At 41.6% G+C, this 24,388-nt stretch overlaps 1 protein-coding gene across 1 annotated transcript in view; it reads right to left on the bottom strand.

Annotated features, from left to right (window-relative positions):
• Positions 1-15,316, bottom strand: part of Rnf144b (ring finger protein 144B) — a 160,263-nt gene extending 144,947 nt beyond the window's left edge. Inside the window, exon 1 of the mRNA XM_076859253.1 lies at positions 15,243-15,316. The gene's annotated coding sequence lies outside the window, so the exon portion shown is untranslated. The remainder of the gene's footprint in view (positions 1-15,242) is intronic.
• Between the last annotated feature and the right edge of the window lie 9,072 nt (positions 15,317-24,388).

Genomic DNA, 24,388 nt, shown 5'->3' with positions numbered 1-24,388 from the left:
ATACAGGATGATCTGTTTCAACGCCTATTTATAGACGAGTGAGTGTCCTGAGACCCAGCCAGGTTGCAGGTCATGCAGTGACAAGAAGAAAACCAAGACCCGATTCCTTGACTCTTCAATTTATTTACTGAATGTAGCTATAATTTACAATAACAATAGTTCAAATTTTTTGAGATTGGTCATAACAGTCATTCCTTGCATAGTTTTTTTTTTTTTTTTTTTAACCACAGGTGATCATTTTCAAAGAGTGAAGAATCAAGATAATAATACAGAAATGTAACACCAAAATAAGAAAAAAAATTACTCTTCTGCTCTAAAATGCCAAATGTGTTGCCTAGACTCTTCATTTCCCTTTAAGACTATAGATTAAATTAGAAGCATTTTCATTCTTTCAAGAAAACACTCTTTGGCAGGTTTGTAATCAGGGGTTACAAACAACCCCCAGAGAGTCTCACAGCATGAATTAAAAATTCCTGCTGAGGCATGTTAATAAGCCTGACTCAGCCATTCCACAGTGTACACAGATACCAAAACATCACATCAAGCTGGATGCGGTGGGTGCGCCTGTCGTCCCAGCAGCTCAGGAGGCTGCAGCAGGAAGATCGCTGGACTTCAGAGCCAGCCTGGGCAATGTAATGAGATGGAAGGAGGGAGGGAGGGAGGGAGGGAGGAAGGAAGGAAGGAAGGGAGGGAGGGAGGGAGGGAGAGAGGGAGCCAGCCAACTGAACTGAAGTTAAAATTAACTACCTTCTTTTTTCTTACACAAATGATGGACTTCTCTGTGGGATTTCCTCCTACCCTTCAACACAAGAGAAGGGCACGCTTGCTTTCCAATTGTCTGCAGAGGCTTCTTTACCATCTGAGAAAGTACTTTATATTTGTGTACACCTCAATATTTGTCAAAAAAAAGAAACATCACATTGTACATAAGTAAATCCATAAGTAGATCCAATTTTTGCAAATTACAAATCTAAAAGACTCCTACTCAGAAGTGGCACAATTCTCCTTGCAAATTGTTGATCACACTAGTCACAGGGGGTCAGGAAATGTGCCGTCAGAAAGCCAGGAATACTTGAAAAACAGCAGACATGACTACTGCACCATGTATGTCTGAAACACGAAAAATTGAATACCAACGGTCTCTGAACACACAGCAGTTAATTAAGAACCCATTTTCTTTAATCCTACAGCATGAGAAACTTTGCTGGACTAAGAACCCAACGTCCAGCAAAGGCTTTGTTTAGCCACCATCTAACTGGTGGCCCCAGTTAGTCCTGTATAGTTTCCTCATTTGCAAAGTCATGGATGAGTCTAGATGGCTTCTGAGGTTCTGTCTAGTCTTTTATTTTTTTTGCGGGGGGGGGGGGGTTTGCAGTGGGAGGAGTACCAGGGATTAAACTCAGGGACACTCCACCACTGAGCCCTATTTTGGTTTTTACCTAGAGACAGGGTTTCACTGAGTTGCTTAGCACCTTGCTTTTGCTGAGGCTGGCTTTGAACTCACAATCCTCCTGCCTCAACCTCCCTAGCCACTGGGATTACGGCATGTGCCACCACACCCAGCCTGTCTAGTTTCATAAGAGCTGTAACCCTAACTGACATAAATTTAAGAGTATATACAGAAAAAAAATTCACTAGTTGCATTATCAATACTAAAATAAAAATATTTTCTCTTAAAATGAAATATTCAGCCTGGCGCAGTGACACAGACCTGTGATTCCAGTGATTAGGGAGGTGAGACAGGAGGATCTCAAGTTCCAGGCCAGCCCTCAGCAACTTATGGAGGCCCTAAGCAACTTAATGAGACCTTGTATCTAAATCAAAAATAAAAAGAGTTGAGGATGCGGCTCAGTGGTAAAGCACTTCTGGGTTCAACCCCCAGTTAAAAAAAAAAAAAAAAAAAGGCAACATTCCAATATAAAAAAAATGTAATTTCAAAAAACCCTACCCACCAAAATGATAATGATGATCTATTGATTGCAGGGGTTTTGCTTTTGTGTTCCTTTATTTTTTTGTTGGTGCTACTGTTTAAGAGTCACAGAAGCGGAGCATCTCTATTAGTTCAAGGAAGCATAGCATGGTGCTTGTGTAAAGCTTACTCCAGAGACTCTCAGTCAACATCTAGAAGTAGTTTCCCCAGTCAAAGCAAAAGTTCTATGTTCACTCTGGACATGGCTCTGTATTACTATCTTTAGGTGCATAACCTTTTGGTTATTTTTTTCTCTCTCTGCTTTTCTTTGTCCCCTTTCTTCCAGGGCCTAGAGAATACTACATTCTACCAGACAGTAATGCAGCCTTGTATCTTTTCCTTACAAAAATCAGTGCATAACACCCACCTCACCTGAACAGAGGTCATTCTGTTCAATCAGCTGAGACATGGGCGCACTCATATTTACTCCTAATCACTCAGACGTTTTTTGTTTTTTTGTTTTTTGGTATTAGGAATTGAACCCAGGGGGGCTTAACCACTGAGCCACATCATCAACCATTTTTTATATTTTATTTAAGGACAGGGTCCCACTAAGGGCTCTAGGGCCTTGCTAAATTGCTGAAGCTGCCTTTGAACTCATGATCCTCCTGCCTCCGCCTCCTGAGCAGCCGGGATTACAGACATGACCTACCACACTGGGAATTCAGATTAATTTTTTTTTAATATTTTATTTTTTAATTGTAGTTGGTCACAATGCCTTTATTTTTATTTATTTATTTTATGTGGTGCTGAGGATCAAACCCTGGGCCTCGCATGGGCTTGGCGAGCACTCTACAGCTCAGGAACAACCCAGGCCCAGACTAATCTTTATAGGAAAAAATGGGTTTTTTTATGTAATATGGAAATAGAATGGTATATATTCCTCTTTGAGAAAGGAACACGTGAAATTAGAAATATGGCTGTCTTTAAATGAAGTCTCCCTCTGCCTCCTAATAAAAGGAAGATTATGAAGCAAGTCACCTAAACCTAAAATACTTTATTCAGATCCTATTTTACTAAATATCTTAACCTATGCTGTGAACAAAGCTGAATTGGGGACCTAATGAGTAGGGGGGAAAAAAGAGTGTTGGTTAGTTACTACTCAACTAGGGTAGATAGTCGGAACTAAGTTTAAAATCAACTACTTTCCTTCCTCTTACACAAATGACAGACTTCTCTGTGAAAGAACACTCTTGCTTTGCAGGTGCCCACAGAAGCCTGCTTTACCCATCTGAAAATGTCAATTTTATATTAATTAACAAATTTATGAAACAATGTTCAGCATCTCTAGCAATTAGAGAAATGCACAACAAAACCACATTGAGATTCCATCTAATTCCAGTCAGAATGGCAATCATCAAGAATACAAGCAAGAATAAATGTGGGCAAGGATGTGGGCAAAAAGTACACTCATACATTGCTTGTGGGACTGCAAATTGGTGCAACCACTATGAAACTATGGAAAGCAGTATAGAGATTCCTTAGAAAACTTGTAATGGAACCACCATTTGACCCAGTCATTCCACTCCTAGGTTTATACCCAAAGGACTTAAAATCAGCATATTACAGTGACACAGCCACATTAATGTTTATAGCAGCTCAATTCACAACAGCTAAACTATGGAACCAACCTAGGTGCCCTTCAACAGATGAATGAATAAAGAAACTGTGATACACACACACACACACACACACACACACACACACATACACACAGGAATATTACTCAGCCTTAAAGAAGAATGAAATTTAAAGCATTTGCCAATAAATGGATGGAACTAGAGAATATTATGCCATGAGAAATAAATCAATCCCAAAGAACCAAAAGCCATTTCTTTGATATGCAGATGCTACTTCACAATGTGGGGGTATGGGGGATGAAAATAGTGGTATTTTGGACTAAACAGAGGGAGTGAAAGCTGGGGAGAGGGTGTGAGGGTAGGAATGATAGTAGAATGAATCAGACATTATTACCCTATGTGCATACATGATTACATGACCTGTGTAACTTATATCATATACAACCAGACGAATGAGAAGTCATTCTTTGTTTATGTATGTTGTGTCAAAATGCATTCTACTGCCATGTATAACTACTTATAACAAATATAAATAAATAAATAAATAAATAAATAAATACAAAAGAAGAAGAAGAAGAAGAAGACAAGGAAGAGGAGGAGGAGGAGGAGGAGGAGGGGAGTCATTAAATATGTCCAGGGCAGGGCTGGGGTTGTGGCTCAGCGGTAGAGCACTTACCTAGAACGTGTGAGACCCTGGGTTCAATCCTCAGCACTACATGAAAGTAAATAAAATAAAGATATTGTGTCCAACTACAACTAAAAAATAAACATTTTTAAAAAAATATGTCCAGGGCAGGAAATGATGCCAGGTCATGAATTATATATGCTGGTTTTTTATATATATATATATAAAATAAACTTGGTGGGTCTTTAAAAATCGTTTTCCTGGCTAGGGCTGAGTCTTTGTCCCATGGACACCATCCAAACTTCAGTGTGGTGTTCAGCATTAGGCCCAGCAGCTCTGTCACTGCCTCCTGGCTGCAAGTGTTTACAACAGCCTGGATCATTATAATCAAAGAACTTCGCACAATTTCTGAACCCAAAACACAGTGCAGAGTATTGTTCATTCATCAACATTAAAGAAAAACAGGGATTTGTTTTGAAAATAAAGGTCTACCTAAAGCCCCAAGTCATTAAGTCAAAAACTAAATTACAACTTGATGGTGGTGAAATATGAGCTCAGAAAGAACTGGGGAAATGGAATCATTAAGACTTCAATTTGCTAACTACCTATGTTAACCAAGGCAATCTTAAATTAGAAGCAGTTTTCTTTCTTCCAAGAAAACTCTCTCATCTATACAATTAAAGGATTAGACTAAAGAAATGATTCCTAACCAGAAGAGTACATCAGATTACCCAGGGAATTTTGCCAAATATACATACCCATCCGCATCCCAGACCTACTAAATTAGAAGGTTTCATGAGTATTTTGAAAATGTTCCACAAAAGGATTTGACACACACCTTTAGTTTGTGACTTCTAAATCTCTAAAGTCCTTTCCATTTAGTGTTCTACATTAATAAATGGAGCCAATGAGCAGAGAGATCTATGCCTTTAAATCAACAAGACTCTGCAAGCAAGAGTAATTTACTGATTCGCTAGCGGCACTGTGGCGAAAGAAGCAGTACCGTGGTCTCCATCTGTACAGCTGCTGATCAGGTTTTCATATTAGATTTGTATTTCGCAGAGAGTCTCGTAGAGAAGGGAGTGGACTCCGGCCACAGCGTCCACCCCTGTCCTCTGAGTGCTCTTTGGGAATTTACATTTCTGGTGTGTCCAAGTGGACTCTTACCACACCCCAATGACGAGGATCGTCTGGCTCTCCTGGTGTCCATTGCCTAAAGCTGAGCTGCCCAGTCTAGTGACAGACCCAGGTCTGCTCGAGTTCCAACAGGTCTTTCCTTCAAATTCTGATTTGACAAATTCTGATTCCAGCATGCATCAAGTAATAAAAACCTATGTATTAATTTAGTTTACTGGCCTGTTACTCTTTCCTATTTGACTTGTTTCAAAAAATTTTATTTTATGTACACATTTGGTTACTTTAATAAATATATATTATAAAGTCATGAGCAATATACTGAGACTAATAAGTGAAATAAATAATAAATGAAGCCAGGTGTAGTGGTAAGCAATCCCTATACATGGAAGGCTGAGGCAGAAGGATAGCAAATTTGAGGTCAGCCTTAGCTGAGGCCTTAACCAACTTAACAAGACCATGTCTCAAAGAATAAAAAATGAAAAGGGATAAAGATGCAGTTTATTGGTAAAGCACCCCGGGTTCAATGCCCAATACCAAAAAATACAAAATAAATTTAAAATAATAATAAAAATAAATTAATAAATGAAACAAATAATAAATGAATTATCCAGTAAGTTTGTCACTTTATATTTTCCAAGCAATTAAGTTAAATAATAGTAATTAAATAGCAAATTAAAACTATTTTAATTTGCTCATGGCTATTCAATAAGCCAGGAATAATATTTAGGAATAAGGGCTAGGTGCAGTGGTGCACACCCATAGACCCTGCAGCTTGGGAGGCTGAGGCAGGAGGATCATGACTTCAAAGCCAACCTTAGCAACTTAGCAAGAGCCTAAGCAACTTGATGAGACCCTGTCTCTAAATAAAATATTAAAAAGGGATGGAGATGTGGCTCAGTGGTTAAGCCTGCCTGAGTTCAATCCCCTGTACCGCCCCCCCCCCAAAAAAAATTAAGAATAAGATGTAAAACCTGGGAGATAAATCTAGCACAAAGTATATACTATCTTTTAACTGCAAAATTGCAGTAGGATATTAAAAAGATGATGAAATATATACCAGATTTATAGATACAAAATTCAATATTTTAAATATGTAAATTCCCTCCAAATTAACCTATAATTCCAATGAATTCCAATAATAATTAAAATAGGATTGGGGGGGAGGTCAATGAATTTAAGGATTTCTAGTCAGTAAGGCATGCTGAGCTGATTTGGGAGGCTGGGAACATCCCTACTCCACTGGATACCCTTTTCTGCTATTATATATAAGCTCTGAATGAAATATCTCTAAATATTTTTAAATGCATAGCTGTGCAAAAAGCCAGAAAGGAAAATCTGCCCCCCCCCCCAAACAAAAAAGACACACAAAACCTGCAATGCTGATTTGGAATTGAAGACAGCAGAAATAGGAAGATGAAGGGTCCCCTCTGGGTCTAGGGCCTGCCTATCACGTGCAGGTGGAAGCAAGCACCTCCTGTAAAGTCAGGAGGGAGGAGACTGAACAACTCCTGCCTCTCAAAAGAGAAAGTGTGCAGAAGCGTGCTGCTTGCCCTGGGCTACAAAAGGAAAAAGAATCACTCAGGAGAAATTGGAGACTTAAGCTCAAGGAACCCGGAAGGCGTGCAAGTGAACACCAACTACACAGGATTGGAAACCAGAGCCAAACTAAGCATGAGGCCTTGATGAATAAGATGGGCAACTGCCAAAGAGGAACACCTCTACAAACGGGGACGCGCAGAGTTCCCATGTTGATGAACTAGCCCATGATAGTAAGGCCCACGGGCCAATGACCCACCCCGAGAAAGATTTATAAGCAGATGAAACAAATGAGAAATGACTCCACAGAAACCCCTGTACTTTAGCTCTAGTGTTTTTTTAATGTTTGACAAGGGAAGGGATGGACTAGAATCTATAGGAACAAGCCATTATGAAATAAAAGAACAAGGAGATTTCAAAAACAACCAAATAGAGACCTAGAATTTAAAATATCACTAATGAAAAAGAAATAGGCATCATGATAGATGGTACTGCTGTTCAAACTATCTCTCTCCCCTTCTCTTGGGAAGGACGTAGCTCTCGATCTCACTGATGGTGACTTGGCTACTGTCTTGGGTGGGCCATCATAAGCAGAGGCCACAGGAAGCTTTGCCAGCCTCTGTGCACCCCAAGAACCTCCCATCCTAACAGTAGCCCTGTCATGAGAAGGTGCACAGGATCAACTGGACTTGATCCACATTTGGAGCAGATACACTGCACTCAACCTGCAGCCACTGATAGTACAATCTGGAGTGAGAAATAGTGTTGCTATAAGCCACTGGTGTTTCAAGGTTATTTAGAACATTTTTTATCAAAGCAGAAGCTGATCGATACCGTCTGCTGAAGAGAGAATTCACAAAATTAATGATAAACCTAAAGGAACCCAGGGCACAATATAGAGGAATAAAATTTATGGAAAATACAAGAAGTTAAGAGAGACAAGAACAGAATGAGAATTTCCAGGATGTGCTAATGATAACTCTGAGAATATGGGCTGGAGAAAATAGGGATGGATTAGTTTCTATATCATGAAACAACTCACTACAAATTTAGTGGCTGCCCTAAAGTCCTAGTCTCTGGGCTCTCCCACGACATCTTGCTTCCTCCAAATCAGCAGGAGAATCTCTTTTCAATTGGCTTTAACAGAGCTGATGAAACACAACACCAGAATAGCCATTCCACCATCATCACCAGTGTCACCCTCACTCCAGGGGACCCACTTACAGCACACCAGCAGGTGGAAGTGTTTGGGAGACCACAGAATTGGGCCACAGGGAAAAAGCAATAGTAAATGACAATTCCAAGGTCACAGCCTTATTGTTAGCCCACTTCTAGCACTCTTGCTTGTACCTACCCCTTGGAACTGCACCACTGCATTTAAAAGAGCAACACAGCAACACAGCATCACCCTGGGGATCCTCGGGCACAGCAAGGGCTTCCTCAAGGACCGCAGAGGACTGGGCCAGTCTCCATGCCAAGTCATCCCCTGTCTCCATTCTTTCAGGTCAATCCCATGTCCTACCTCTGGGTTCAGAATTCTACTTCCATGGAATAAGTTGTTCTTGTTCTCTGTCATTGAAAATGTTTCATGTGTGACTCACATGTACTTTTCAAGTAGTCTTTTCAACTTTTAGGAACACAGTAATAGAAATGTTATTTGTTTTGTTTTTGCCTATGATGATACACACACACACAAACACACACACACTATATATATATATATTTTGAAGAAATGTTAATTGGATTGTCCCCTTGTCGCTCTTTTACCATTAAAAGACTTTGATTGAATAACATTACAGATTCTTGGAAGATAATCTGGAAGCTAATAGTTTAAAGCTCTTTTAAAATTCCCAAATGCTGAAAAGATAAATCCATCAGCATTCTTGTTTGTTCTAGAGTTTATTGGCTTATGGTCATCATCTTTATTTTTTTTACAGGATCACTTTTTTTTAAATTGATCAGTGACAGAATATAAATGTGAACAATTAATCTTAGCCATTTATTGCTTCTGTGCTTCTCTGAAAGCAGAAGGAGTAAAATGTCTTGTGTGCTTATTACACACAGGCAATATCTCAGATCATTTCCCCAGCTGTGGAACAGATTGTAAACCTCATTTTAAAATTACCTAATGTGTATTTAAATTGATTAATTAATATGCTCCTAGCATCATTTTATGAAACACAAATAGCTACTGTGACATTTCTGTGAAATAAATTTAATTCTTACAATAATCACCTCCATCCTTCCCTTCTCTCCTTTCCTCAGTTACATATAATTGAAAACCATAGATGATTTGATACCCATGACCATAATAATGAGCAAGCAGGACTCATCAAAAAGCAGGGGCATCATCAAAAACTTACTTCATCTGCTTTCTCCTTTGCCTCTTTGTGATGATCACTTCTATGTGTCAACTTTCCTGGAATAAAGAAGACCCAGACTGCTGTAAAACATTATTTCTGGGCATGTCTATGAGGGTTGTTTCTGGAATCGATGAGCATTTGACTCAGTACTCTGAGTAAAGAAGGTCCACCCTCACCAAAGCAAAGGGGCATCATCTAATCCGTTAGAGGGCTCTAGAGAAGAAAAAAAGCAGTAGATGGGCGAATTCTTCTTCTTAAGCTGAGACACCCACGCTCTCCTGCCTGCCCTCAGATATTGGAGTTGTTGGGTCTTCAAACTTGAACAAAATTAAGCCACTGGCTTTTCTGGTTCTCTAACTTGTAGATCAGGGGACTTTAAGCATCCATAATAAATCCCCTCCTGTAGAGCAAGATATATTGTATTTGTTCTGCTTCTCTGAAGAACCCTATTGCACCCTTTAAATTTATTATGTGAGGCTGGATATTTCCTTGTCTTTGATTTAAATTCAGGATACTTGTCATGACCTTTCTAGTCACCAACTAGACCTTCAAGTCTCTTACAGTCTAAAATATCAATCAGAGTTCTGTTATCAATGTGTCCAACCTAACGCAGCCCTCAAACTATTCCCATTTCATGTAAAGTTAAACTTCTCTCTCTTTCAGCTGTAGCCTGTTGAATACTGGCCACTTGTACAGGAAAGATGGACATGGAAAGAACTGCTCTCTCCATATTTTTAATTTAGGTGACCCCAATTTCTGATACCAGCCCCCCATTATGGGATAAGGTGAGGGAGGAAGAGGCAATGGGAAAATTCTCCCTTGACCAAGACAGACATGACGATCTAAGGAAGGCTGGCATGGTGGGCACTTAAAGCTGACTTTTTCTCTTGACTTTGGAATGTGGCCTCTATTGTCTTCAGCCACAGCTAACACTGAAATGAAAAGGTTCCATTCTAACATCCTATTACAAGTATATTCATATTTCTATTAATTGGTTCATCTTCATTTTTTTCAGTAAAAATTTACATATTTACACACATATATATCCATCCACCCATATGTCTGTGCATAGGTATATGTATGTACATATGTAAGTATCTGTATATATAGACCCCCCACACCGATTCTCTTGACTTGTAAACTCCTAGAAGCAACTTCCAATAGTTATACAGGCTGAGCATCCCTAATCCAAACAGCTTCGAAATGAGAAGTTTTTGAGTACTGGTAGGACACCACAAGTGGAGAATTCTACACCTGACCTCATGGGTTGTAGTCAAACACCAGTGCACTAAACTGTTACATAAAATTACTTTTACATTATGTGTGTATAAGGTGTACTCGGAACATAAGCAACTCTTGTGTTTAGACTTGGATCCCATACCCAAGGTACCTCATTATGCATATCAAAATATTTTAGAATCTAAAATTTGAAACAGTTCTGGCCTTAAGCAATTTGGTTAAGCAACACTGAACCTGCAACTACAGAAAATAAGGTCTAAGTGTCAACTCTGAGGAAGAGTAATGTCAGGGAGTTAGGGAGATTGTCCCATGCTCACGGATGCTGCTTTCATTCAAGTTCTCACTCATTTTGACCCAGGTTTTTCTAAGATAGGGAACTGGACTGTGCTCACAAACTAATGATAGAGAAGGCATGGAAAATATTTGAGAGAAAAGACAATTGATGAAGCCAGAACCTTAAAAAAAGAAGGAAAGATGGAACTTGGAACCCAGGGAAAAAGACGATTCTTAAGAAAAACTTTACAATCTGAGATACTATTTTTTCATAAACTTAATTTATTCAACTTTTCAATATTAATATTGTCTTTTCTAAGATGATATTAGTTGATTGCTTTTAATACCCTTAAATAAAAAAAAAAATTGAAACCGGCTCTCTTTAGGTCTCCAACTTGTTTTTGAAACTTTGAATCCCTGCCCACCCAAATCTGAATACCCTGATCTGAGTATCTCTTAGCTGCTGACCTCTCTCTCCTTTCTCCACCTTTCCCCTCACTCCTGAAGGATAATCACTTTTTTACATTTTTTATTGGCTGCTCATGCTCTGCCGCAGTCTGGCTGGGCACAAATCACCAAGCCTCCACAAAGCACTTGTATGTTCAAACAGGAAACTTTATTGCCCAAACTCCACCAGCACTCCATGCACACTCCCCGGGGAACTCCCTCACCCTCCACCGGCTCCGGGTGCCTCCCTCGGACTGAGAACTGGGAACTCCGGGCCCTCAACAATGCTCTCCAATCCTACACTCATTAATCATCCCACTGGTCTTCTTTTTACCTGGATCTCTACTGAAATTGCCTTTGGCTAAGGTCACACTGAATCACAGATCTACACAGAGATGGTGATAATGGCTGTCTCTCAGGCCGATGAAGACATTTTCTTAATGTATGTAAAGTACCTCAGTACATGATAGCAAACTGTGGCAGAAGCAAGAATACTTCTCTATATCATGTATGATGTCTAGAGGTTGAATTCAATCTGCCTTGTGCCTATATATGAGCATAAAGTTTTCATAATGGTAAAGAAAATATTCCTAGGAAAAAATGTTCTTAGGAGTATTTTTATGTTCTTAGGAAGATAGATCTTCTTAGGAAGACAGAAGATCTTGAAAGACAGAAGCATCAAGAAGTTGGACTTACAAAAGGGGAAGGTATAGTTTTAAGAGCAAAAATTTCCAATGATTATTCTTATTATTTCAGCTTAAAATTTGGGGCAGGTCTGAAAGCTAACCATTCCTGAATGTTGCTGATTCAGTAAGCCGTGCTCTCCACATACCGGTACCCACACTCCTTCCTTCTTTTTTACACTCATAAGTCTTAGTGCACCCCTATTCTTCTGTCAGCCAATTGAAGTGGTCTGCATCCAGTATAATGAAAAATTCAGAATGTTAGAATTCACCACCTTTGTAAATGACCTACATTGCCTGTAATGCTACATTTCGAGTTTCGGTGGAAATCTAACTGAGATTTGCAACATACTTTGCTGCCATCACCACATTATTGAACTCATATATAAATTCATTTCAAGTGAACAAAATACTCATTACTACAAGAACTGGAAAGATATAAAATTTAATGTCCATTCTCAGAGTTTGGATTATGGCTATGAGCACTTCAATACTCATGTGTAGAAAGAAATGATTAAAATCTAGATGACTTGTAAAATGCCTTCCAATTTTAATGCTCAATGACAATCTTATTTCTGCACCATTGAATCACTAGGAAATTAACACAGCACAATAAAATAAGACAATTTATGATGCAGGCTACACGGAGTCTTCTCTCTTTGTGGCCAAAGATATTTCTTTGACTACTAAGCTAAAAATGTAACTGCATTCTGCAGCCTATGCATACATGTCCTAATTGATGGGAGGGGAAAAATTCAGTCCAAAGTGCCAGCAATTCCTCTGTGAGCTAGTATGGCAGGGAGAGTGTGGTGGGGTCAGTGAAGCATCAAGTTACAGACTAAATTAAAGGTCTGCACAAGAGTGGCAGGGTCTAATCATCTGCCCTCTGAGGCTGCCAGAACTGGATCCACCACCCTTACTCACAAAGGAGTATTCCACATAGGCTAAGCATTCAGCAGACCAAGCAAGGGCTTCAGACAGCTTAAAAAAAAAAAACAAAACAACAACAAAAAAAAAAACTTCTTTTTCCAAATAGATGTTTGTGGAATCGTTTCCTTGAAGCTCTTAGTTCTGTCACATTAAAATTTCCATGAAAAAAGTAATCAAAACCTAATGCTTACATTGTTTCATCACAGAGAAAAATATTGTGGGTTTTTGTTCCTATTAAAAACATATGTTACATATATATAATTTTGCTAAGCCCCAGATCCAGTGTACACACATATACACAAAAACCTTAGGAAAATAATAATAGTTTTGCCTAAACCAATAAAATTTATAACATAATATTGTGCTCTGTCCATAACTACTCTCATTAAACCAACATTTTGCAAAAGTCAGCAAGCAATGAGTATTTCTGCATGTTTTGTGGCAGAGGCTGCAAATGCCAGATCTATAGGGATGAATTAAGGTCACTTTTTAAAATTCAAACGCAGTGTTTTCTAGCTTTGGTTGGGCTGAATCATGTACATCTGCACTATTTTTCCTGGGGGAAAGTTAATTTTAGAAAGGAGAAAAAGTTTGCCAGGAAAACAATCACATTGGCTCAATAACTAGACAGCGAGTCTTTTCTTAAAAGTTCAAAAGGCTTTATAGTCTCCAACTTGTCCTTAACATTCTTGAAAGCAAGGAGTGAATATCATCCTGATTTCACAACGGACATTTCATTTTATAAAAAGAAATACATGATTTAATATTATAACTATTACACCTATCTCACAGGATTTTAAAATATCATTCTTTCACCTCAGTTTACCAAAAGACAAACAGCAATACTTATTTCCCCTAGGAGTCACCTTCTGGTGGTTTGATAGGTACTTAAAATGGCTCAGGTACATACAAAGACACAACAAAAAGCAGCAGATACATATACTTGCAAAGCGAAAGACAGAGAAACATCAGCACTTGTGTAAATATAATGTGATTTGAAGACTCTCTTAATCAATTCAAGTTAGAAGAGTTTGTTGCAAATAATCATTCCTCCCCCTAGTGCCTAGAAATAATAAGTCCATTTGAGTCTTTTGCCTTAAAGTAAGCAACAGGTAAAAACCACTAATGGCCTGTATTCTGAAACTGACAAGAAGGCAAGGGAGTGGTGAATGATGACATGAAGACTTTTTTTTTCCTTCTCTCTGTGTGTGGGGTGTGGGGTGGGGTGGGGTGGGGGAGGTACTGGGAATGGAACCTGTGCCTCATACATATATGCTCAAGCCTTTTCACTGAGCTACATCCTGATATCTCTCTCTCTCTCTCTCTCTCTCTCTCTCTCTTTTTCAGTGTTTCACTCCGTTGCCCAGGCTGGCCTCAGATTTGCCATCCTCCTGCCTCAGCCTCGGGAGTAGCTGAAATTACAGGCATGTGCCACCATACCCTGCCAGGCCTCAGCCAGGAGAGTGTAGCTCAGTGGCAGAGTGCTTGCCTAGCAGGCACCACCACTGAAGATTTTTAAATCAATATTTTAAAGTTAACTCTTCTATTATGTATAATTATATGCATCGATAAAAATATCTTTGAAGTAAAAAGTAAAAGCTTACTCTATAAACAGGTCTCTTAGAAGTATGGCATTTCTCCCTACCCTGTATCTGAGTTTCAAATGACTATTAACCCTCCTTTCCCAAAATTGGCCTCTCTGAACGACGGATACTGCATCAAATTCCTCAACCGGAGGTTCTGGCTAGCCTGTTCCCGGTGAGGCTTGGCCACACTGTGTTCTCCTTCTCTCCCCGATGCGGGTCTCACAGACTCTTTCAAGTGGATATGGGTGGGGGGGGGGCGTTGTTGCCATCATTTGAGGTGCTTTTTAAATATGACACAGACGGGCACACACACCCCTCAGATTGGAATCAGGACCTCAGGGTGGGGTCACTGGTCTCCCAGGCCAAGTAAGAGCTGTAGACCGTGATGAAGTTCAAGCGCTGCTGTCATTCAGTAAACCTTGTGAACCTTGTGAATGTGTCATAGTATTTTAGGGTAGGGGGACCCCAATCTACTGTTAGATGCAGATAAGGCGGTGCATTCACCTTATTCAAGAGTCAATATGTTCCCAAAGTTAGGGCAGCGTCGGAAGACGGGTGTGTTCTGGAGGAAGGGGGGAAATCGGCGTGTCGGTGTTGGCCCCGCACCTGGGCAGGCGGAGGACCTCCCGCCTCCCGGAGCCCGGAGCCCGGGGGCGCGCCGTTTCTGGAGCCACCCGGGAAGGGGAGCAAGCGACCGGTGCAGCGTGGAGCGACCGGTGCAGTGTGGAGCGGCGGCGGAGGTCCCGTGGGCGGCGAGAAACAACGCCGGGCGCCGAGGGGTCCCGGGAGCTGGCGAGGTGACAGCCCAGGGAGTCGGAATGTGCACCTGGCACGGCGCCTCCCGGCCGCGCAGCGCGGCACCCGAGCTCCTTACCTGCAGCCCGAGGTCCGCTCGCCAGCAGGGAAGGCGGAGGCGCGGGGCTCCCAGGCGTGCGTGCGCCCGCCGGCTCGCCGGCTGCTGGCTCTGGCCGCGGCTCCGGGCGGCGCTGGCGGTCGGTCTCCAGCGTCGCGGCCCCTCCTGCGGGCTTCCCCCGCCCGTCGGCCCACCGCCCGCTCGCTCCTCCCGCGGGCGCCGGCCGAGCCTCCCTTGCGCTTTCTGGCGCGGGTCGCTGCCGCTCTCCGGCCTCCGCTCCGCGGCGCGCACCCCCGCCCCCCCGCCCCAGAAACACACGCACTTTAGGAAACAGGCAGTGCAAGTGCACCTTGAAATTCGGACCCTGGGCAACTTCAGAAAACCCGTTTGAAACCTTTGATCTGTTCGCTGAAGTTCAAGGCAGCGCTCACATTCATCCCCCGCCCTCCCTCTCTCAATGCTAGGGATTCCTGTAAAGATCGCGTTGAGATTCTCCTGCCAGTCATTTAAATTTTTCCAAAGTAAACATTTGATTTTATTATTTTAAAGATCCCCGCTATTTAAATTTGGCTCGCCAGGACCTTATGTTGGCCCCGGGAAGGATTGTTCAACTGCTCAATTCAGGGCAGGTTTCCTTTGCAGCACTGTTGATGCTTGACTCCTGCCCCCACCCGGAGTCCAGGGAGGAGCCCTGGACTACACTTTGGTTTGGATTACTGAGGCTTCCCTCTCACTTAGGAGAGACCCACTTCTGAGGCTCAGTTCCAGGAAGGAGCAGGAGGATGTGTTCAAAGAAGAGGATGTGTTCAAAGAAGAGGGGACCTAATGAACAGCGAACCAGTGACGGGCAGAGCTTACTGAATAATAGAGAAGAGTGGAAAGGATGGGAAGAGAGCCAGGAACATCACCTATCACTAACGTGAGGAGCTGGGAGTGACATGAGCCCCATGGGGAACGTGGAAGGTGCGTTGTCAAATGGCAATCTACTTATTCATTCATTCACCTATCAATATAATATATACTATGGGAGAGATTAAAAGCAGTATAACATTATTCAGTCATGTTATAACTTATAGGCTGATAGGAATTAACTTCTTAGTTTATAACAGAGCCTCCATTTAATCACCTTTTCTGAATTTATCAAATAACTTTCTAACCTCAGGGCTCTAAATGTGGGGTGGGGGCACTTCCTAATAACTGTCTTTAGATTTCTCTACTGAGCAAGAAGTGAATGTTGGAAGATAAACTCACTAAAGTTACTATAACTAGGTGTTGGGGATATAAAAGATAACAAGTCGATATCCCTGCCCCCTGCCCTCATGAAACTGAGCCAGGGGACAGACACATAAACTTAGGTGCCAAAAGCAGATGCTTTGGTGGAGGGTGAATGCACAGAAGGCTCGATCCAGGAGAACTAATGGGTGAGTGTAATTTGGCCTGGAGTACAGGAGTGGGAGGAGAAAGAGTTTTGTAGTAGAGAGAAAAACATGAAAAGAATACCAAAGAATCTGGCAATTCAAAGAATTTAAGGAAATTCTTTATGGCTGGAGGACCATCTGTGAGTGAGGTGGGGGAAGGGACCTGTGGGGGAGTGATTGGGAAGAAGAGTAGAGGTGCAAGGCTGGGGAGTTCAGTAGAGGCCAGATCAGGTAGTGTTTTCTAGGCCACATTTTAAAAGCTGCACTTTATTCCACAGACAAGAGAGAAGCACTGAAATGTTACTGGCAAAGTAATACGAGAGATCAGTTTTTATTTGAGAAAGACTCCTGGCTACAGGCAGGGAATAAATGACAATAGGAGGCAGGATGAAAGTAAAGAGGACACCTAGGGAGGAGGACTCTAAGAAAGACATTTGGATCAGTGAGTGTCAACATATATATCCTCACTCCTGTGTGGAGTCCTAGTTCAGTCCTAGGACAAGTCCCCAGAGAGACAAGCCTTCTTGGAAGGAAGGTGTGGCGCAGGGAGGGCCAGTAGTAACAAACAACTGAGAAACAAAAGGTAAACTGAAAGTAGAAATAGATAAAAGGGCTTTTTAAACTAGAGATTTTATTTATATAGTGACTATCTCATATAGCGCAAGGATAAAAAGAACATTGATTTGTAACAGAGTAGTTGAATAAAGAGAAATTTGACACATGGGAGCCTTGTTGGTATATACGATATGCAGTCATCCCTCAGTGTCCATGTGAGATTGGTTCCGGGACCCCACAAAGACACCAAAATCTGAGGTGCTCAATACCTTATGTAAAATGGCACAGCAGTTGCCTATAATCAGCACACCTCCTCCCCTACACTTTACATCATCTCTGTGACTTGAAATACCTAATGCAATGGAAAAGCTATGTAAATAGTTGCTGTACCATATTATTTAGGGGATAATTACAAAACAAAAATGCCATACATGCTCAGTACACATGCAGCTTTGACACGTGTCTGACCACCAGTCTGAAGACCTGAAAATCAGAAACACTGAAGCAGGAGAAGACCAGTACCCCAGCTCAGTCACAAAGAGCCAATTCAACCTTCCTCTGCTTTTTTACACTACTCAGGCCCTCAACCAATTGTACGATGCCACCCACATTGGGGAAGCCTCTATGATGGTCAATCTTGATTGTCAGCTTGATTGGATTAAAAGACAATTAGAAAACTGGTAAAGCACATTTCTGGGTGTTTCTTTGAGGGTGTTTCCAGAGATGAGAAGCAAGTGGAATAGCAAACTGCCAGGAGAAACCCACCCTGAATGTGGGGGGCACTGTTCAATAGGCTGAGGGCCCAATGGATAAAAAGAAAACAAAAAGCAGAAGGAGGAGCCTGTCAGCGTGGGCTAGCTCCATTCTTCATGATGCCCCCACAGCTAACTGTGGGCATGAGCTTCAGCTCTCCAGCCCCTCAACGTGGGCTCACGCCGACTCTCCAGGGGCTTCCCGCCTTCAGCCTTGGACTGCACCACATCACTGATCCATCTTGTTCTGAGGCTCCAGCTTCTTGGACTGTCCATCTACTGGTTTCTGTGTCTCTTCAGCCTGCAGATGACCCTTGTGGAACTCTACAGCCTCTGACCATGTAAGCCAACCTAATAAATCTCTTCTAATTCTATATTATTACATATATTACATTATATATGTGTGTATGTATATAGTATCATTGTGTGTGTGTGTGTATATATATATATATATATATATATATATATATATATATGAATATATATGAATGATTCTGATCCTCTAGAGAACCATGTCTAATACAGTCCCCCAACTCAAACACTAACCTCTTGATCTCTTTTAGAAACACTCTCCTCACAGACACAGAAATGTTGTTTCATAGCTGCCCAGGCATTCTGTGGCCTGTGGAGTTGATGTATAGAGTTAACCATCTCATTGCCTAACCTCAATGCTCTTTCATCTTCATTCTTCTCCCTTCCCTGTTCACACAGCAGAAAAATTTCCCAACAGTCCCTAACTTTATGTGTTGTAAATGCAACTACCAAATAGAATCAATATTTTTCTCTCTCAGATCCTAATTCCCAGAGAGGGGGCTAGCTGGCCTTACTGAGATAAGAATCATGATGTGAAAACATGCCTACAAGGGGCTGGGGTTATGGCTCAATGGTAGAGCACTGGCCTAGCATGTGTGAGGCACTGGGTTTGACTCTCAGCACCACATATAGAATAAAATAAGTAAAATAAAGGTCCATCAACAACTAAACTAAAAAAAATTAAAAAAAAAATAACACGCTTGCAAGAATTCTTCATCTACCTGTATGGAGGGTGGATACTGGATTGGGAATGGGGACGGAAGGGTATTCCAGGAGGCCAAGGGGAAGGACAGCTCTTCAGAAAGTGCACTTCAGCAAGACAACTCAGTATCTGTTTGCTCTAAGGGCAGACACGCAATTAGCACCACAGTAAAGACAGGAACAGAGCACTAAGGGGCACAGTGAAGTGGGGGACCAGTGTCTCAGCTTCAGAGACATGAGGAAGGCTCCATTCAAAACAGTGTTTAAGAAGAGAAGGAAAAAAAGAAAAAGAAAATAGAAGACAATGTTTTGAATCTTACTAGATTAATCTGCTTGCCAGTCATATTAGCTAGTCTATAGGATTTATAAGATTATTCCTTGTTTGGTGGACTAGTTTTTTGGTAAGAAAAGGGAAAGCAGAGACTTCAGGGAAAGAGCAGTAGGAGACTCTTCAGTTCAATCGAGAGCTGACATGGCCTGAAATAAAATGGGGTGGTTATGAGAGATATTTAGGGGTATAGAATCCACATTTCTTGATGTTGAAACAAGGAGATGCCAGAGATGACTTCAAATTGTTAAGCTCAAACTATGAGATTAAATAAAATCAGTAAAAAGGGAAGATATTTACTATAGAATAAATTTTTTTTATAATGTAGACTTTCAAATATTGTTGAGCTATTGAATGAAGGTATACAGTAGGAGCTTGTTATTAGTGTGATGCTCAAAGAAAGAGTATTTTGTTGAATGTATGACTTGTTTTTTATAAATCCAGGCCCAGTGATATCATGGGTATGGATGAGATCAGCCATGGAAAATAGGTATAAGGAAAGAGCTAAGGGTTCTTCATGATGAGAGCGTGCCAGACAAGAGAGCTAGCAAGAGAGCTAGCAAAGGAGGAGAAGCAAGAGAAAGCAATGTCCCGGAAGTCAAGAGACAGTAACTGTTTACAACAAGGAGAGGGAAGATAGTGTGAAATGCTGTGTGGACCTGATATCAGAGGAGAATTCAAGAGGTCTTCAAAGCAGGGTGCAGTAGGGCACACCTGTAATCCCAGCAACTCGGGAGGCTGAGGTAGGAGGACTGCAAGATCAAAGCCAGGCCCTAAGCAACTCAGTGATACCCTGTCTCAAAATATAAAAGTGAGGCCCTCAAGAACTTAGTGAGACCCTATCTCAAAATAAAAGATAAAAATGACTGGGGATGATGTGGTTCAGTAGTTAGGCACCCTAGTACAAAAAAAAAAAAAAAAAAAAAAAAAAAAACACGACCAGGGATGTAGCTCAGTGTAAAAATACCCCTGGGTTCAATCCCTAGTTCAAAAAAAGAAAAAAAGCCTTTCACTTTGACTATTTGAAGGTCTTTGTTCATCTCTGAGAGCATTTTTACTGGAATGGTGGGCAAAAACAGTGCATCACTTCAGATGAAAACTTCTCACTCTTGGCACTACTGAGTTTTGTACCAGGTGATTCCTTGCTGTGTGGGGCTGCCCTGAGCTTATTAACAGCACTCATGGCCTCTACTCACTAATGTCAGTAACACCTCTCCCCAGTTTTCTTTCTTTTGTGGTGCTGAGGACACCACAGCCCCGCACAGGTAGCACTAGGCAAGCACTCTATCACTGAGCTGTAGTGACATAGTTTACTATGGGGGGAGGGTGCCCCTACACACCTCAGAACCACTGTACAGTATAGTATATACTATATGGATCCTGGGTGTCTCACAGAGGCCCACAGGTTCAAGGATTGGTCCCCAGCTTGGGGATGAAAACTTCTAGGGGGCAGGGGGCTAGCAGAAGGTCTTCATTGCAGGTGTGCCCTTAAAGGAGACTATGGGACACTGATCTCTCTTTCCTTTCTCTGCTATGAGGTAAGTGGTTCTGCTGTGCCATAATGCCATGTCTCACCACAGACCCCAAAGCAACAGGGACAATTCACCATGAACAGAAACCTCCAAAAGTATGATCCAAAATGAAACTGTCCTGAGTTGATTATCTCAGGTATTTGTTACAGTGACAGTTCACTAACACAGACATGCATAGAAGAGAGATACAATAAGTATATTTCTCAAAAAATATTTTAGGAGGTGGCATCATCTTTTTTTTTTCTTTTTGTAATTTGAAAATATCTCCTTACTCTAAATTTAATTTCTTAAACCTATGCTGCTTGTGGGACATGTACATACTCAAACCCTCTATACTTCCCTTAAAGAATAAATTACAATATTTTATTTATAAAAGTCTAGATTCAAAATAAACTTATAAGACTATCTTAGAGTTAGACATATCTATTTTCTAAGATAATACTTCACTTTGAGTCCTGTTACTGTTGAGGACATCTAGCCTACTTTAGTGAAGAGCATCCTTCCTATTCTGATAGTATGGTCTAGCCACCATGATGACATTAAATACACCATCTGCAGAAAAGCCCCTCCAGGTGAGATGATCTCTTTATTTTACAGCAAATAAACCTATCAAAGCTTCTCTGTTTGGTTTCATTACATGGAACAGCTGATAAGATATATTAATGAAATGTGTTACAAATGCTACCTATAAAGTTTAGAGTAAAATTAGTCAGCAGGGCAGAAGCTGGGTAACCACTCATCCTTTGTTCTCCAAGTTTTCTAGTCTCACTACCATTTCCCTTCTCTTCTCTAGCTGCTTACTTGGCCATTTTCAGGCAAGCGCATTCAGTTTATCATCAACCAACTGGTCACTGTTGCATTCAGATATTCTCAAGCCTAATCTCAAATTACCAAACTATGTACTTGGGCTAACTCTTTCTACCAAAATAGAGTATGATATCTTGTTTTTAGAAGAACCAAATGTCACTGTATTTATAATTATGACCTGGTTTAAAAAAGATCTGGCCATCAGCTTATTCAAGCCACATTAATTTACTGAGTGGATATTGCTAGATAGTCTCTAAATAGCATGTAGACAACAGATGCATACCACTGTCTAAGAAACAAAACAGGGTGCATTTCAATTAGACCAATATTTTTAGAGCGTTTACTATATGTCAGGCACTGTGCCAAGCACTGGGAGAGCATAATGAAACCCTTCATGAAGCTCACAGCCTGGAATAGATAGATATGTACATACAAGAGCTAGATATGTGTGTGAGAAAGACTGACAGGTGCATGCAATGAATGTAAAAACTTCTCAAAGGCAAAATGAGAGAAATTTTAAGAACTGGTGTTTTAATAATTACCAAAATAAAGCCAACAGGTATTTTCAGGCATATCCTTTGTTCATTCCAATTGATCCAGACAAGGTTGCAATTACTGGCTCCTTCCACGGCAGGGGCAGCAGTACTCACCACCGATTCCCTCTGCACCCTCAGGGGGAATCCTCTGCCTGATCTGGCCATTGACCACTGGAAAGACTTATAGAAGGGCCTTGGGTTTGAGTTCTCCTGCTCTCTTCCTCATCACCGTGAACATGAAGGACTGTGTTGAGGTGATAGGTTCTCAGGATCAAAGTGGCCTGGAGCAATGAGTAAACCATGTGAATGGAAGGAAGCTGGGGAAGAACTGCCTGAACTGACCAGAGAGCTTTATAGAGCAAAAATATATAACTGACTTTTAAGCCACTGAAATAGGCTATCTATCCTAATACACTTTCTGATCACATTAATAAGAAAATGCTGGATCTTCATAATAAGAATTTATTTTGGCTTACATTCATTCATTAGGCAAACAATTACTGACCCCTACTCTGAATTAGGCACTGCCTTTGGCGCTGAGAATAGAGTGATGACCAAGAAAAAGGAAGCCTGCTGCCTCTGGAGCTTGTTTTAGTGGGGAGCTTCAGGTAGTGATAAATGCAGCAAAGGGGAAAAAGAAAAGACCTTACTTGGTAATTCTGCCCCTCTGACTAAGCTTGTCCTTCTCACGTCCTTTCTTCCCTCCTTACTCAGCGGACTCGGTGGTCCGTCACTAAATTCACTGTTACCCTCCTCTCCTTTAAACCCCTGTATGCTTGCCGGCCTTTTCCATTTTGCACCTACTACCAGGCAGCTGAATGTGGCTGGAGAAAACACTAATGCTAAGTGGTCTCACTTTGAGGCACAAACCTCAACGGGTTCTCCCAGCTGCCTGGCAGCCCTACTCTTCTGTCTCCCATTCACTCCCAGCTGCCTGGCAACACTACTCCTGTATCTCCCTCTTTCAGCTCACATTTCCTCTTTCTTGAAACCTCTAATAGTCTTCTTCCATACTCACAGTCAATGGTTTTGCTCCTGATTCCAATGAGAAATTTAAAGGAATAAGAACTTGTAAAATTCCCACTATCTCTGCCAACCTCCACCCCACATATGCATTCATATGTTGTCTTCCCTCCCATTAATCTGTTGCTATATTTGAATATGTCCCCAAACTTCACATGTTGGAAACTTAATCCCCAAATTCATATGCTGTTGGTATTTGAGGATGAAGCCTTTAAGGATGTAATTAGGGTTCGGTAATATCGTAGGCATGAGGCTTCCAGGATGGAATTGGTAGCTATCTAAGTAGAGGAGGCCAGACCTGAGCTGGCCCAAGTTTTCTCTGTCTCAGCACCTGAGCCCCTCTATAAGCATGCAGCAGGAAGGCCCTCACCAGGGACTCAGCAGATGTTGGCACCATGCCCTTGGACTTCCCAGCCTCCAGAACAGCTATGCAAACTCTATAACCCTCCTCTATTCCTTATAAATTACCACGTCTCTGGTATTTTTGTTATAACGAGAAAATAGATTAAGAGATATGAAGAAACTGTTAACTGCCCAATGAAGGACAATTCCCCTTGTGCACTAGATCCCATTTCCTGCACCCAGATCCTTCCCCCACAGCCTGCAGACAGCCCCCACTGTCAGCTCCTTCAGGATCTGCCAAAGCTGCGGTCCCTTCAAGGAGGTCACGCTGTTCCTGGGCAGCCTACATGCAGTGCCTGCACAGTGGTGGGGATAAAAGCCCAGTCATTCAGCACAGGCAGAAGAGCAGTGCCCGCTGCACAGCTCCCCAGGGGTTGGCTGAGTGCTGTCAGGTCAGCTTTGCAGTCTGACCTATTCCTCTGCCCCGTCTCATTTCCTCTCCTTTCCTTTCAGTGCAGAGCATTATTCATTCAGCAACAATACAGAAAACACTTGGTACCCCAAATTCTTCTTCAGCATCTGCTTACAGAAAACCCAATCTGACATACCTGCTTTAAGTTGGCTCCTGCTTATGACCCTTGCCTCTCTCCCTTTTGCAATACTTGGAATTGAACCTGGGGTGATTTACCATGAGGTACATCTTCAGCCCTTTTTATTTTATTTTTAAAATTCTGAGACTGAGCTGGGCACAGTGGTTCATGCCTGTAATCTCAGTGGCTAGGTAGGCTGAGACAGGAGGATCAGGAGTTCAAAGCCAGCCTTAGCAATTTAGTGAGGCCCTCAGAAACTTAGTGAGACCC

This window comes from Callospermophilus lateralis, chromosome 6, assembly GCF_048772815.1.
Source record: "Callospermophilus lateralis isolate mCalLat2 chromosome 6, mCalLat2.hap1, whole genome shotgun sequence".
Taxonomy (NCBI): Eukaryota; Metazoa; Chordata; class Mammalia; order Rodentia; family Sciuridae; genus Callospermophilus; species Callospermophilus lateralis.
The sequence above is the reverse complement of the archived record's forward strand: the minus strand, read 5'-3'. Positions and strand labels throughout refer to the sequence as shown.